General features: G+C 49.7%; 1 protein-coding gene across 1 annotated transcript in view; it reads left to right on the top strand.

The window, feature by feature from the left end:
- The first annotated feature begins 4,799 nt into the window (after positions 1-4,799).
- The window catches only part of GRAP2 (GRB2 related adaptor protein 2), a 135,267-nt gene continuing 127,934 nt past the window's right edge, over positions 4,800-12,132 (top strand). Inside the window, exon 1 of the mRNA XM_054813375.1 lies at positions 4,800-4,861. The gene's annotated coding sequence lies outside the window, so the exon portion shown is untranslated. The remainder of the gene's footprint in view (positions 4,862-12,132) is intronic.

Genomic DNA, 12,132 nt, shown 5'->3' with positions numbered 1-12,132 from the left:
TTTTCAGTCCTGGGCACCTCTGATGCGGGCATGGCTGAACAGCCCAAAATCTCACAACAAAGCAAGGGTGTCCATGTGGCTGCTGGTTCTGTGACTGGAGTAGAGCCCAGGGCTCTGCATCCTGCTCCAGCGTGATCCCACCAGGCGTCATCTGTACTCCTGCTCAGTGACGACCACAGAGGCAGAGCCATCACCTCCATCCCAGCTAACTCCGACACCCTGATCTGGTGGGACCCACTGGCAGGCTAAGCCCTGGGGCTGGGGGTGCTGGCTCCATCCCAGCCTGACTGGTAAACAGCCTTTCCTTTTGTGCTTGGATGGACACGGTGTGTTAATGTTTATTTGTGTCCAATCAGGCAAAAATACAACCTAGGTAACAAAGAGGTGAAAAGGCCTGAGAGGAATTTGCACTAATGATGGAGAGAGCTAGTTAAGGGTCTGGAGGAGGTGAAGATCTGACTCCTGGCTTGAGACATGGATGATTCACCCTGAGGGACACCCCGAGGACACGGGTTTCTTCCCTCCACCCTCGTGCTTGCCACTGCTGCATTTTTCTGCTCTGTAAATACTGCAGGAATCAATGCAGCGGCTGATGTGGCACTTTTGACATTTGAGGGAGGATTATCTCTGAAGCAAGCGTATAAATCTGCTTCATCAGAAGTCCAGAGGTGGAAAGCAGATGCTGGCTCGCAGCCCCCCTGCCTGCCAGGGGTCCACGGTGGCAGCCCCGCAGGGGCAGGACCCACGGGTGTGGGAAGCTATGCGGCTGTTGCAGCACCCAATGGGTCTGAGCATGCAGGTAGGGAGGAAAAGAAGCAGCCTGGCAGGTTTTGTTGTTTGCTTTGGACTGGTGATGATGCAGTGGTATCATTTTCACGCTAAATGCTAATTTTCTGCTTTGCTGGCCTCAGAATCGCCTACATTCGTATCCTTCATTGCAGCAATTAAAGGGCTGGTTGCTTGAGCTGAGGCACTTGTGATGAGCGTGATTTTAATCGGTGTGCATGGGAGAGAAGGAGGAATGTGATTGCCTTGCTGTTGCTGTGGGAACATGTGAGAATAAATTTGGGCCCATGAGGGGCAGAAGAACCCCTACCCCAGTACGCGCGTGCATCAGCTCCAGCCCAGCGCCGGACTGGGGAGTGCAGGCTTGCTGCATCTTCCACTTCTCCATTTGGTCAGGAATTGCTGTACAACTTCAGCAAAACACTGAAACAAATCACCTGTTCCCCCGCCTCATGTTCCTACCCCGTGATACCACCCTCCAAGGTGCCATGCACCGTGCAGAGGTCTGCAGCGCATTGCAGGACAGGCTGAGCATCACTGGCCTGTCCCCTCCGATGGAGAATCAGGGCAGAGGGAGAGGGCCACGCCGCACGCACAGGATTTCCAGGTGTGCCTGTAGGCAGGAGGCAATTACACAGGTCCCTGCTATGAGACCGCAGCTGAGGTTGCTCTGTGCAGGTGGGCAGGAGAGTCCATTTGTGAAAGCGCTGGGAAAGACATTACCATGTAAGTACTCAAGCATTTACACTGTTTGCCTAAATCATAAAGCTTGTGCTACTGGATATGCTCGCAGATCCCCTCTGCCTCTCCAGCAGGCTTAAATGTCCCTCCAAAGGGGAGCAAGGGCTGTGTCACTTCAATCCTTGCTGCTTGGCTTTCCTTCGGTGTGGCTCAATGCCCATGTTTGCAGGGAATGGATGGTCCTACTGGGGTCCCCAGCAGAGCTGTAACTCTCCCTGCTGCTGCCGCAGCACCATGGGGACCACAGCAGGTGACACGGGCAAAAAACCCCTGAGAGATGGGGTCGGGAGAGGGTCTGGAGCTCCCCCCAATCCTTTGTGCCCCATGTCAAGGGATTTCTATGTGCAGGGTTGTCTGCAGGAAAGGAACGCCAAGGGAGAGACCAAGCCCATATCAAAACTGCAGGAGCCAGTGGGAGGGAAGGGGAGTGGGGTAGTGATATTTCTGGAGCTAAGAGAAGATTCCTACATCATCTTTTCAGCTCCTCCTTGAATTTATCCCAATGTCTTCCTGCACACCCCTCTTTTCATCCCTTTTTCTCCTGAGCTCATGTATTTTGCTCCATGGGGGACACAGGGGAGGGGGTCAGTCACAAGCCCCTTTCATCTGACATGCGGGCTGCTTGTGCAGGTCTCCTTACACACCTTGAGCCATTTGGGTCCCTCAGCATGGGGACATCTTCAGCATGAGCTCCCCAAGTGCACGTGGGACATGGGACCACAGAGGTCTGTGCAGTTTCACTGCTTCCTGCACCCAGGTTGGCATGAAATTAAAGTAGCCTGGGACGACCAGCTGCTGCAATTCTACCACCAATGGCCACAGAGACATGTCTTACTCCTTGACTTTCTGTTCCTCCATCTGAAGTCCCCATCTGTCTTGTTTCCCCCTTTTGTGGCCCACCCACTTTTTGTAGCAGGCAGAGGTGGTGATTGCAAACACGAAAATCAGAGGAGCAGCTGGTTTTGTTTCCTTCACCAGTTCAGAGAAGGTTGTGAAACTGCTGTCCAGATTAGCCACCATATCTCAATGCCTGTCCTATTCCCACCACTAAATTTTATCTCAGAGGCATTTGAACACTTTCCCTGTTTTTCTGGAGGTTTTAACAATGCCACTGCTCTCTGTTCAGGCATGAGGGTGGGTAGCCTTGGTAGGCAATGGGCAATCCTGGGCAAAGAGCCCACACACACCCCCACAGCACAGCTCCACAACACACCGCACTTCCCCGGCACACACGGTTGGGCAGGTCAGAGTTGCTTTGTGCCAGCTATACAGCACGGTTACAGAAGAGCTGGCCTTGCCCAGCGTGGGCTACAAGATACCTATACACATCTTCTCAACCTTCTGCTTCCCAGCCAGGGGCCAACCTGAAGGACAAGGTGGAGAGGAGGTGGGTTCTTCCCTCTATTGAGCTCACAGCACCTGCCCAACAGGACCCTCTGTCAGGCCCCATCTGACCTCTCTAAAAAGCATCTTTTCTGTCTGAGCCAGCACTTGAGAAGGAAGGACAGACACAGCAAGCACAAGTGAGCCAAAGATGCATGTTCATCATTATTTATTTATTAATCTGTTTGTGGCCAGCAGCATCTGAAGCAATCTGTTATTTCTCTTTTCATCATGAATAGACGGACTTCCAGGGCTCAGGTATATGGGAGGGTCAGGAGATGCTCACAGGGTGAAGTGAAGGGGCCACATTTGGACCCACTGCACATCCCGAAGGTCCATGTCAGCCAGGGCTCCCTGCTGCAGAGGGGAGGATGAGTGACCCTGGCCGGGCTGGACACAGGCTTGGACATAGAGGCAGTGAATTCCCTCTCCCTCCCTCAGAAACATGGGTGAGAAGGGAGCTTTCTCCCCCCACGTTGGCTGAGCTTTGTGCTCAGCCTCTCTTCCTGCTGCTGTGTGCTAATGACAGCGCAAGGAGGAGAGGAGCTGGAGATTGACAGCCATGAGGGATTTCTGTCGCTGTTTAGGACAGACCTCTCTCCATCTCTTCTTCTGTCTTTCTATTTGTTTTGCCATCTCTCTCTTTTTCCTTCCTCCACCCATTATCCAACCCCAAACCCTTCCCTCAAGCCCAGCCCTCCCCTCCCTTTTGTCCTAGTCCTCCTTGCCTTTTCTGTAAGTGAGGAACTAAATAAACCTCTGCAGTAGCTTCTCCCTTTACTCCCTGGCTAGGATATCAGTACAATTAAAGAAGAGGTATCTCCTAAGGATGCCACATTTATTTTAATATCAAGTCCAGCATGCACCAGGTCAGGGTTTTGCGAGCATCCTTAGAGTTGTGTGCATGTTTGCAATGCAAGAGCTCACGGTGAGGTCTCAAAGCCCCTACGTTACCCAGGTGCCTGCTGCCTGGAGTGGCAATAACCACCCTCCAGGCACTGCCCCACACGTAAGACCAGGGAAGGTGGGGTCTGACCAGCACCAAGGACTCCCCATCACTCAGATGAGGCCCACCTGGAAACATGGTAATAAAGAGGGGTATAAGGTACCAGCCTCAGGGCATTTGCATCTAGTGGGTAATTAAAGAACCTGAAGATAGTAGCAGCAAAGGGAAGAAAAAAAAAAAAAAGGAAGTATACAGAGGAAAGGTGTCTTTTCTTTACAGGGCTTTCTTGACTGGGGCTGTCCCTTGGTGCTGCTATCTTGTATCTGTGCCATCAGAGTAAATAAACCTCCTCTTGTAAATGCTGACCTCAAGCTATGTAGTAAATTCTAGTACTAGTCAAACCTGTGCTCCGTCACTCACAGCAGTATGTTGCTTCTCAGTATGATGCTGCTGTATTGCTTGCACTGCAAGCACCAAGGGGAAGACTGCGAGATGCTTTCCTTTGGGTCTCAATTCCAGGTATGATCCAGTATCCAGCCAATTTCTTTATTGCTCACTCTCCTCATATTGTAAAAGTAGCAAAGTTTCCTGTTATGTTTTATACCGTGTTTCTACTTGAGACCTGACTTAATCTTTGTGGTTCTCTCACCCTGTTAATCCCAGGATTAAGAAAAAGCTGTGCAAGTATGACTTGAGCTTTTAGAAAATATTTTTTCCTTTAAAAAAAAAATTAAAATTAACCTGCAATGAGCAATGCTTTTTATTTAGAAATGAATTCATGAATTTAACTGAAGGTGGGCATGTTGGGCATTAATACGTGTACAATTATGCAAAACCACTGTTATGTCTCTAATGAAAATTAGATTCTACCACTGAGGCTGTGTTTGGTGATAGTGTATATCTTCATTTACGCTGTATTTTTATTTATTTTTTTTTTTCTAGCCGCATGACCTAGGATTACAGTTGCTATGGCGATAAGACAGTTAGTGAAGGAAGGAGTGAAAGGTAAGTTTGTATGTCTGCCTGTGCAGTGGGGGTGGCGGTGGGGCTGGCAGTCTCCTTCCCCAGTGCTGCATCTGCCTCCTCCTATTGCTGGGACTGAAAAGCTCTATTGCACTGGCTATGGTATTTTCTGAGTAGCTCGGGGTGGGTGCTCAAGCAGTGGCACCAAGGGGGTTTTTTTCCCCAGCAGTATGTGTGCGTGACCAGGCCAAGGGGTTGCTGTGCCGGGACTGCTTTTTAGTGGGGGTGGGAGGTGACCGATCCCCTCCATGCTTCTCTGTGCCAATGGCCTTTGGCGGGGGGGGGGTGTAAAGGTGGGGATGCCTGGGCTAGTGGGGCCCAGAGTAAAACCTTCTGACTATTCTTATGTATTTGTTGACCTGCGTTTGTGATCCTGTGTGCCCTGGACTTGGAGCTGGAGATGCTGAGCACAAGTAGCAGCTCCATCTCGCCTGTACCCTGAGTTATGCTGCCACCCTTCCCCCTTGCTAGGGTTTGCTTCGTGATGCTTGCTGCAGGAGGAGAGGCAGCATCCCCCAAAATCCTTCCAGCAGCCAGTGCCACCTCCAGACCTGAGCAACTAGTTCAGGAGCACAGGGATTGATGAGTGATTGATAAGTGATTGATAGCGGAGGAAAGCCTGTCCTTGGTGAAGCTTCCTTTATTGGCAAGGAACATACACAAGGTCCTGTTTCCCTGAACACAGCTGCCCAAAAGTCCAAGCATCTCTCCTACCCTGCGTTCTGCAGCAAAGCTCTCCCTCAGCTTGCTCTGTGTTGTGCGGGAAGTGCTCCCCTGGCTTCCCGCCTGCCTCTCCTGTACTGCTGCCCCTGCCTTTCTCCGCACCCCTCCATCAAAACTGCCCTCACCATTTGCTTTAAGCTCCTGGTCAAAAGACTTTCCATGGAAGCTCAGGCTAACCAGTCTTGGTGATTGCAAGATTGATTCAGGCAGGGTTGGTTGTGGTGGGGGTTTTTTTGATGGTGGTTTGTTTGGGTTTTTTTTGCAATTGCCTATTCCAAAATAGCTGAACTGCTTCTTTCTCCCTTTCCTCCTGAAAGAACAGTGGCTGCTACCACCACTAGCAGCTTAAAAATTTTTCACCTGATCCTCCCAGCAGCAATGCTTTTGTAACTCTGTGGAGCTTTAGGTCATGTTCTTCTCTTAGGTACATTGTGAATTAATATATTGAGGGCTGGTGAGTAAGTCTCAGGCTCTCACCAATTGGTCTCTGTAGCCTTGAATATCTCCTTGGACTTGTTAAACTTTTTATTATTTATAGATTTTTCCACCAGAGGTCTTATTACTATGATTATCAGAAGACAAAGGTGTTTTAAAGAGTCTCTCCTTCCCTGCCATGCTTTGCGTTTTTCCCCAAGTGAACTCTTTGCCTGCTTGCAGCTTATCAACAGTGCAACCGCTCTAACGCAAGCAGACAGCCCTCTCCCACTCACTTGGACAGGGTAAGGCAAACAAGCTGGCTGACAGGGACAATCCTGTGCTTGTACCACTCTCTTTCCTTGAGGGAAACTCTTCCAAGCCACTGAACCTCTGAGAAGAGGTCGTCTTTATGCTCAGCCACCCTCCCACGCACAACCATCAGCATCAAGCAGTGGCTGCACAAAATGCTTGTGCTCACAGAGGACTCCACAGCAGGGCGGCGGGGGGGAAAGTGGAGAAACCTGATGGGCGATGCCCAGTGGTGACTAGAGAGCAGAGGAAGTTGCTTATCAGTCTTAAGGTAAGGGTGGGAGCTTGAAGGAGCTGTATTTCAGTCTGTTGGAGAGTTGTTGCCAGTCTCTCATGGGAGAGAAGATATCCTTGGGGATAAGGTTTTTCTAGCTCAGAAGTTGGGGAGCACTGAAATAGCAGAGTAGCTGCTTCACCTGCTCCTCTGGTGGGAGTCTGTCTTCCTTCCAAACCCCAAATATCATGGCAGGCACTCAGAGCAGAACAAACCTGCAGTCTGCTCCCCACTGTCCACATGGGACTGCTCAACAGAGTAAACTCGCCTGTGTCTTCTCCAAACCAGAGGGCTCAGTAGAGCAGGCTGCCCAGCTTTCCCCTTGAGGACTGTTTCAAAGTGTTGGCAAATGTAGCCTGGAGATCAAGAACACGCTTCTGTGTGCAAAACCTGAAAAAGCAAGAAAGAATAAAGAGCTGTACAAGAGGATGTGCAGCTCAGACAGAAGAGAAGGAGCAGAACAAACTCCCTCACATTTTCTGTCTCCCTTTCCTGAGGTGGGAAAATAAATGGCTCTTTCTCCTGAGAATCCCTTCTGGCTGAGCCCTGCTTCAGCTGTTCCACATCTCATCTACAAGCTGAGGCTTGCCAAGCTGTAGTCCCTCTTGCAGCCAATCCCTAGGGTGGAGGCGAATGCAAAGTAAAGGTAGATTTATTGCATGACCCCTGGAGAGTCTGGTTAATGCATCAGGTTGCCTGGTAGTGGTGAAGTGTCAGATGGTAACAATCCTTAGAGGGAAGGCATTAAGCCTCTCAGGCTTAGTTATGCTGTGGGTCCAGCCCAGGTCAGCAGCATACTGAGTCATAAACACCAGGCTGAGATTTGGAGTGGTCTGTCTAACAGCTTTGGGCTTCAGTTTGGATCTGCCAGTGCCAGGTCAAAAAAATCAATACAGCATTGAGCAGTGTCTCCATCAGCCTTTGACTTCTTTGATCTTCCCCCTTAGCCTTCTGCAGGTCAGCGCTGAGGTGGGTGAGACGTGTGTGTGTACATACAAATTTGCAATGCTTCTGCCAGCTGGGTGTAAGCAGAGGGATGGAGGCAGCCTGGGTGGCTGTCAGGCTGGCCTCTTCTCTGGAAGACAACCTGCTGCAAAAAAAAATAACAGATAATTTCATGATTCCCTCCCTCCCCTTCTGTAAATATTCATCATAAGCAGTTAAAAGGGAGCAGCTGTGGACGATGAATCCTGGCTTGTCATTGTCCTTCACCAGGAGGACAGCCCAGTCAGCACTCAAATATCCTTCCCCTCTCTCCAGTGCCCTGCTGCCTCCGTGCGCTGCATCCTCATGCTGCTGGGGGTTCGTAAAGAGCATATAGACAGGGATGCAGCAAACATATGCTGTGCCTGTGATCGTAATCTCAAATGAGCTAGTCAGGTGCTTAAGGACAGAAGCTACTACCAGGATAGGAGCAGTTGGACAGATGTAAGGTGGCTGTGTGGAGGGATTGCCGTCACAGGTTTGGCCTCTCTTGGAGGGAGGAGTGGGCAATGGGGTCAGAAAAGGTCGCAGGCTGACTTTTACATCTTCAGACATTGATGCAGCAGTGTGGCTCCATCACAGCCCTTGTGTCCTGTTCACAAAAGAGCCATCAAATACAGGCATGTCATCTTGAGGGCCAACAGGTAGCCAGGAGCTCTATGGATGGAGCCACAAGGGTCCTGTGTGCTTGGCAGGAAAATGAGAGAGATGGCAAATTCTCCTCGTTGCAGGACAGAAGGAAATGGTGGTGTGTGGGAGGAATGCAGTTGGCTGATGAATTGCCCACCTGCTTTGGGATCCAATGTAACTGCAGTGTTTATAGGCAGGTTATCAGTCACAGAGCACAGCAAATAGGCAGCAACGTGGGGAGTGGGGGTGTTTGGACATCTTTGTTCTGTTTTTCTTAAGAGCCATGAGATGCTGTGATGTCCCTTTACATCAGATGTCTGTGCTCCCAGGTTGACCCAGGTCACCAAGTTTCCTCCTAGACTCAGCTGTGGGCCAGCAGGGATGTGTTGTGTTCTTACCCTCACGGGATGGCGAGGCGTTGCGAGCTGCAGTGGGTCTTCAGCGAGGATGGGCAGACACTGCTGCATTGCATTGTCACAGTGCAGTTATTCCCTCCTGGTGTCACACACAGGCTGTGGTGGGAGCTCTTCGTCCTGCAGGGGAGGGAGGGATGGAGGGAGGGTGGGTGGGTGGGTGCAGCAGGGACGTGGCTCTCTGAGAAGAGCAGAGGCAATGTCCAGTTCCCATGCCCTGGCTGGCAGTTTGCTTCTCTTCTGCAGCTTTTCTCTTGGCAGCTGAAATCAAACCCTGCATGGGCTGGCAGTTTTAATACCTAGGGCATAGCTTGCCTGTCTAAATCTTTGCCTTTGTCTAAGAAATCATGACTTCTCCAAGCTTCTTGCTGAGAGGAGAGGGCTGGATCACTACAAGGGAATATTTGCTTGCCCCCGCAGCTGGTGGGCTCCCCAGGCTCCCTCCTTCAAACCTGTGGCAAAGGCATGCACACCTCCTTTTCTAAGCTCCATTTTTCCCACTGAAGTTTTCTTCTCACGTGCAATAGGATGAAGAAGGGTGAGTGTTTTCTGCTCGGTTTGCCTCTGGTTGGGGGTAAAGGGTTTGTTGGGTTTTTGAGGGCTTTTTTTTGCCTGGAGGTCTGGTGCCTGGGATTTCATCTGCAGAGGCCAGGCGCTTGCTGTGGCTGGGTGCTAGTGACCTCTAATGGACAGCTCTGAAAAGCCTCACTGAGGGATGGAGGCCTTTTAGACACGGGGTTTTTATTGTTAAGGTCATTTTTATACATAGCTACTCTGGATGTGGCATTAGAGATGTCTCGCACATCTTTAAGGCAGTCCTGTTGCTTATGGCTTGTGTACTTCCTTTTGCGTTTCCATTCCTTCTTAGCCAGCCAGAAGCAGTCGAAACACCCCAACTTGTTGATCTTTACAGTGCATCCGTTTTCCCTGGCATCTGGAGAGTGGGGAGGATGAAAGGGATGCAGGAGGGACAGATGGAAAGTGAGGACTGTAACCAAATTCTTAGACCCCTTTAAATGTCACTTTACCAACCAGGGAGACCACCGTGGCTGTACTGTGTTTCCTGAATCCATCTGTGATATGAAGCACACATATCTTTAAGTGCTATTTTGTTTTTAAAAATTGAAGTTAAATCTATGTGGAGGGTGAGGAGTCTTTCTTATCTCCTAAATTAAGGGAGAGAGCTCACGACTGTTTGACAGCCTACCCAGTAACATGCCCTGCAACTCTTATACTCATTGCTAGTAAAAGTGTTCGACACCTTGAGACACCTGCTGAAAGCAAATAATTTGTGCTTACAAGTTTGATGGGTGTTGGTATCTCTTCTCCTATATCCTCTTAAGGCTCCTTTTTTTCTTTTCTCCTTGGCTCTTGTGTCTTGGCCCACTGCTAGAGTTCATCCCAAAGGTGTGCTTTTTCAAAAGTGCAATAGAAACAGCACTTCAGCTCTCCCTATGTTAGCTTCTTTGGGATGCCTAAAATACAGCACCTTATTCAAAGGCCATCTGATTAAATTTAAAGATGGCAAGCTTGGAACTAAGCTCCAGATCATTACTAAGTGAAAGCACACTGTGAAAACTAACTCCCTGCCCCAGAACAGCACCAAAAGCAGGAGCTCTGCAAGATTCATTTGGGCTGGGCACGAGAGGTGACTGAGAAAATCCAGAGGTTACAGAATAAATAATAATATTTACTGATAATATGCTAAACCTTATGCTTCAGTTCCTCAGCCAATTTCTATTTATTAGGAGCATGGTAAGACTAATACAGAAGATCAATGCTTCTGCATCGTTTACCCTCTCTGTAGCATCTGGCAGTGGCCACAGGGAGACCAAATTGGAGAGGGGCTTGGCCTGGGACAGCAGCCCTACACTTTTCCAGGGAGCTGCATATCTCCTTCCCTCGCTCCCTCCTTCCTCGTGGCTGCCAGCGATGTTTACAGGAAGACTAAGTGAACTGGAGGGTTGGCTGATCCATGGCATCACTGACGGCTTCCTGTCCTAGATGGATGAGCAGCTGGCAGGGTAAACGGGGGCTGTCACGTTGTAACCAGGACCTTCCGTCGGCTCATTCGTACGTCTCCCCTCCTGGGGCAGGTCAGGGGTGCCTGGGGATGGAGGGGACCCTTTTTGGAGGTGATGGCATCCTCCATACCGGCTCTCAGCAGCTCCTCGGGAACCAGAAGCAGCTCCCAGGCTGGGGCACCAGGGGTGTTTCTGAGACAAGCTCGACCCCACCAGCTCAAAAAGCAAACAAAATAGCCTATACTTTGGGATAGCAATAATTCAGGAGGCAAGGCTGAAATAACAAAAGATGAATGGCTCTGTTAGGTGGGTCCTGAAAGGCAGCTTGACACCGGTGAGGAGGGCGAGAGGTGGGGGAGCAGGGAGGGAAGGGAGACCGAGGGCGGCGAGAGCAGATGCAACCCGGAGTAATGACGCAGGGCTGAGCGGGGGAAACAGAGCCTGCGGATCAGCAAGGGATTACTGCTTTATTAGCCTCTGGATTAGTGTCCCAGGGCCAGGGACTGCAGAATAGACTGTATTGAATTATTCCTTATCAGCTGGTGCTGACTGACTGGCTTGGGTCTGTCCCAGTAAGCTCCCTGGTTTGGGGAGGTATTTTCTGTGTTCAGGCTGGTATGCGACAGTAAAGGGCTTGGAAAGAGATGGCTTTTAGGAACAAAAAAGCCACATGGAGATGAGAAATTAGAGGATGACTTAGGGGTGAGAGAGTCACGCAGTAGTTGCTCAATACTGTCCTTTTTCTTCCTTAAATTGGAAGGGTTCTCTTATCTCCAGATCAAGTCTCTCAAGACATAGCTGGAGATTTCCAGTCTTTGATTGCGATAGCTTTGATTCCAACTCCTTTCCATGTTCCTATTTATTCTTCAAAGGTGAATTCAGACTAGTCAAATCTGCTGTGGCTACAGGTCTAAAATGTCTGGGGATATCATTTTAACCACGGAAAATAGTCACTCTATTGATATATGTGTGTGAATGAGGAAGAGAAACAGACTGTGTAAAGAAAAGAGGGCAAGTATGCCCGCAGCCTTCTTGTAATTGTACTGTGAGGTCGGAAGAGACAAGGACAGAGACAAAGGTGGCAGAAAGTGATATTGCTTCAGCAGGGGATGCACCTCGCTCTGAGCCAGCAGCAGTTTCTTATCAGCCAGGAGTGTGATGATACCGGTTTTTGGATGAAACACCAGCCCAGGTATCCCATTCGCTTCTAACCTCTAAAGATTTTTGTGCAACATTCTCTGTGAAAAGGACACAGAGTGGTTTGCCTGGCTATCCTCTAGTTGGGAGGAAGGGTGAATTAATCTTTGAATTTCTACTGTCCTATGTTTGTGACACCTCCCAAGCCTGTTGGAAGCATAAAGAGGCATGGGGGTACCTGCAAGAGAAGTTCTGGTTCTAGTGTTGTGATGGACCATTGAGAAGTGCTGTGTATTGTAAAATAAAGAAAGGAAATCCCTGTTTCAGGAGTATTACCCTTGG

This window comes from Grus americana, chromosome 1 (assembly GCF_028858705.1).
Source record: "Grus americana isolate bGruAme1 chromosome 1, bGruAme1.mat, whole genome shotgun sequence".
In the NCBI taxonomy this organism is placed as follows: Eukaryota; Metazoa; Chordata; class Aves; order Gruiformes; family Gruidae; genus Grus; species Grus americana.
The sequence above is the reverse complement of the archived record's forward strand: the minus strand, read 5'-3'. Positions and strand labels throughout refer to the sequence as shown.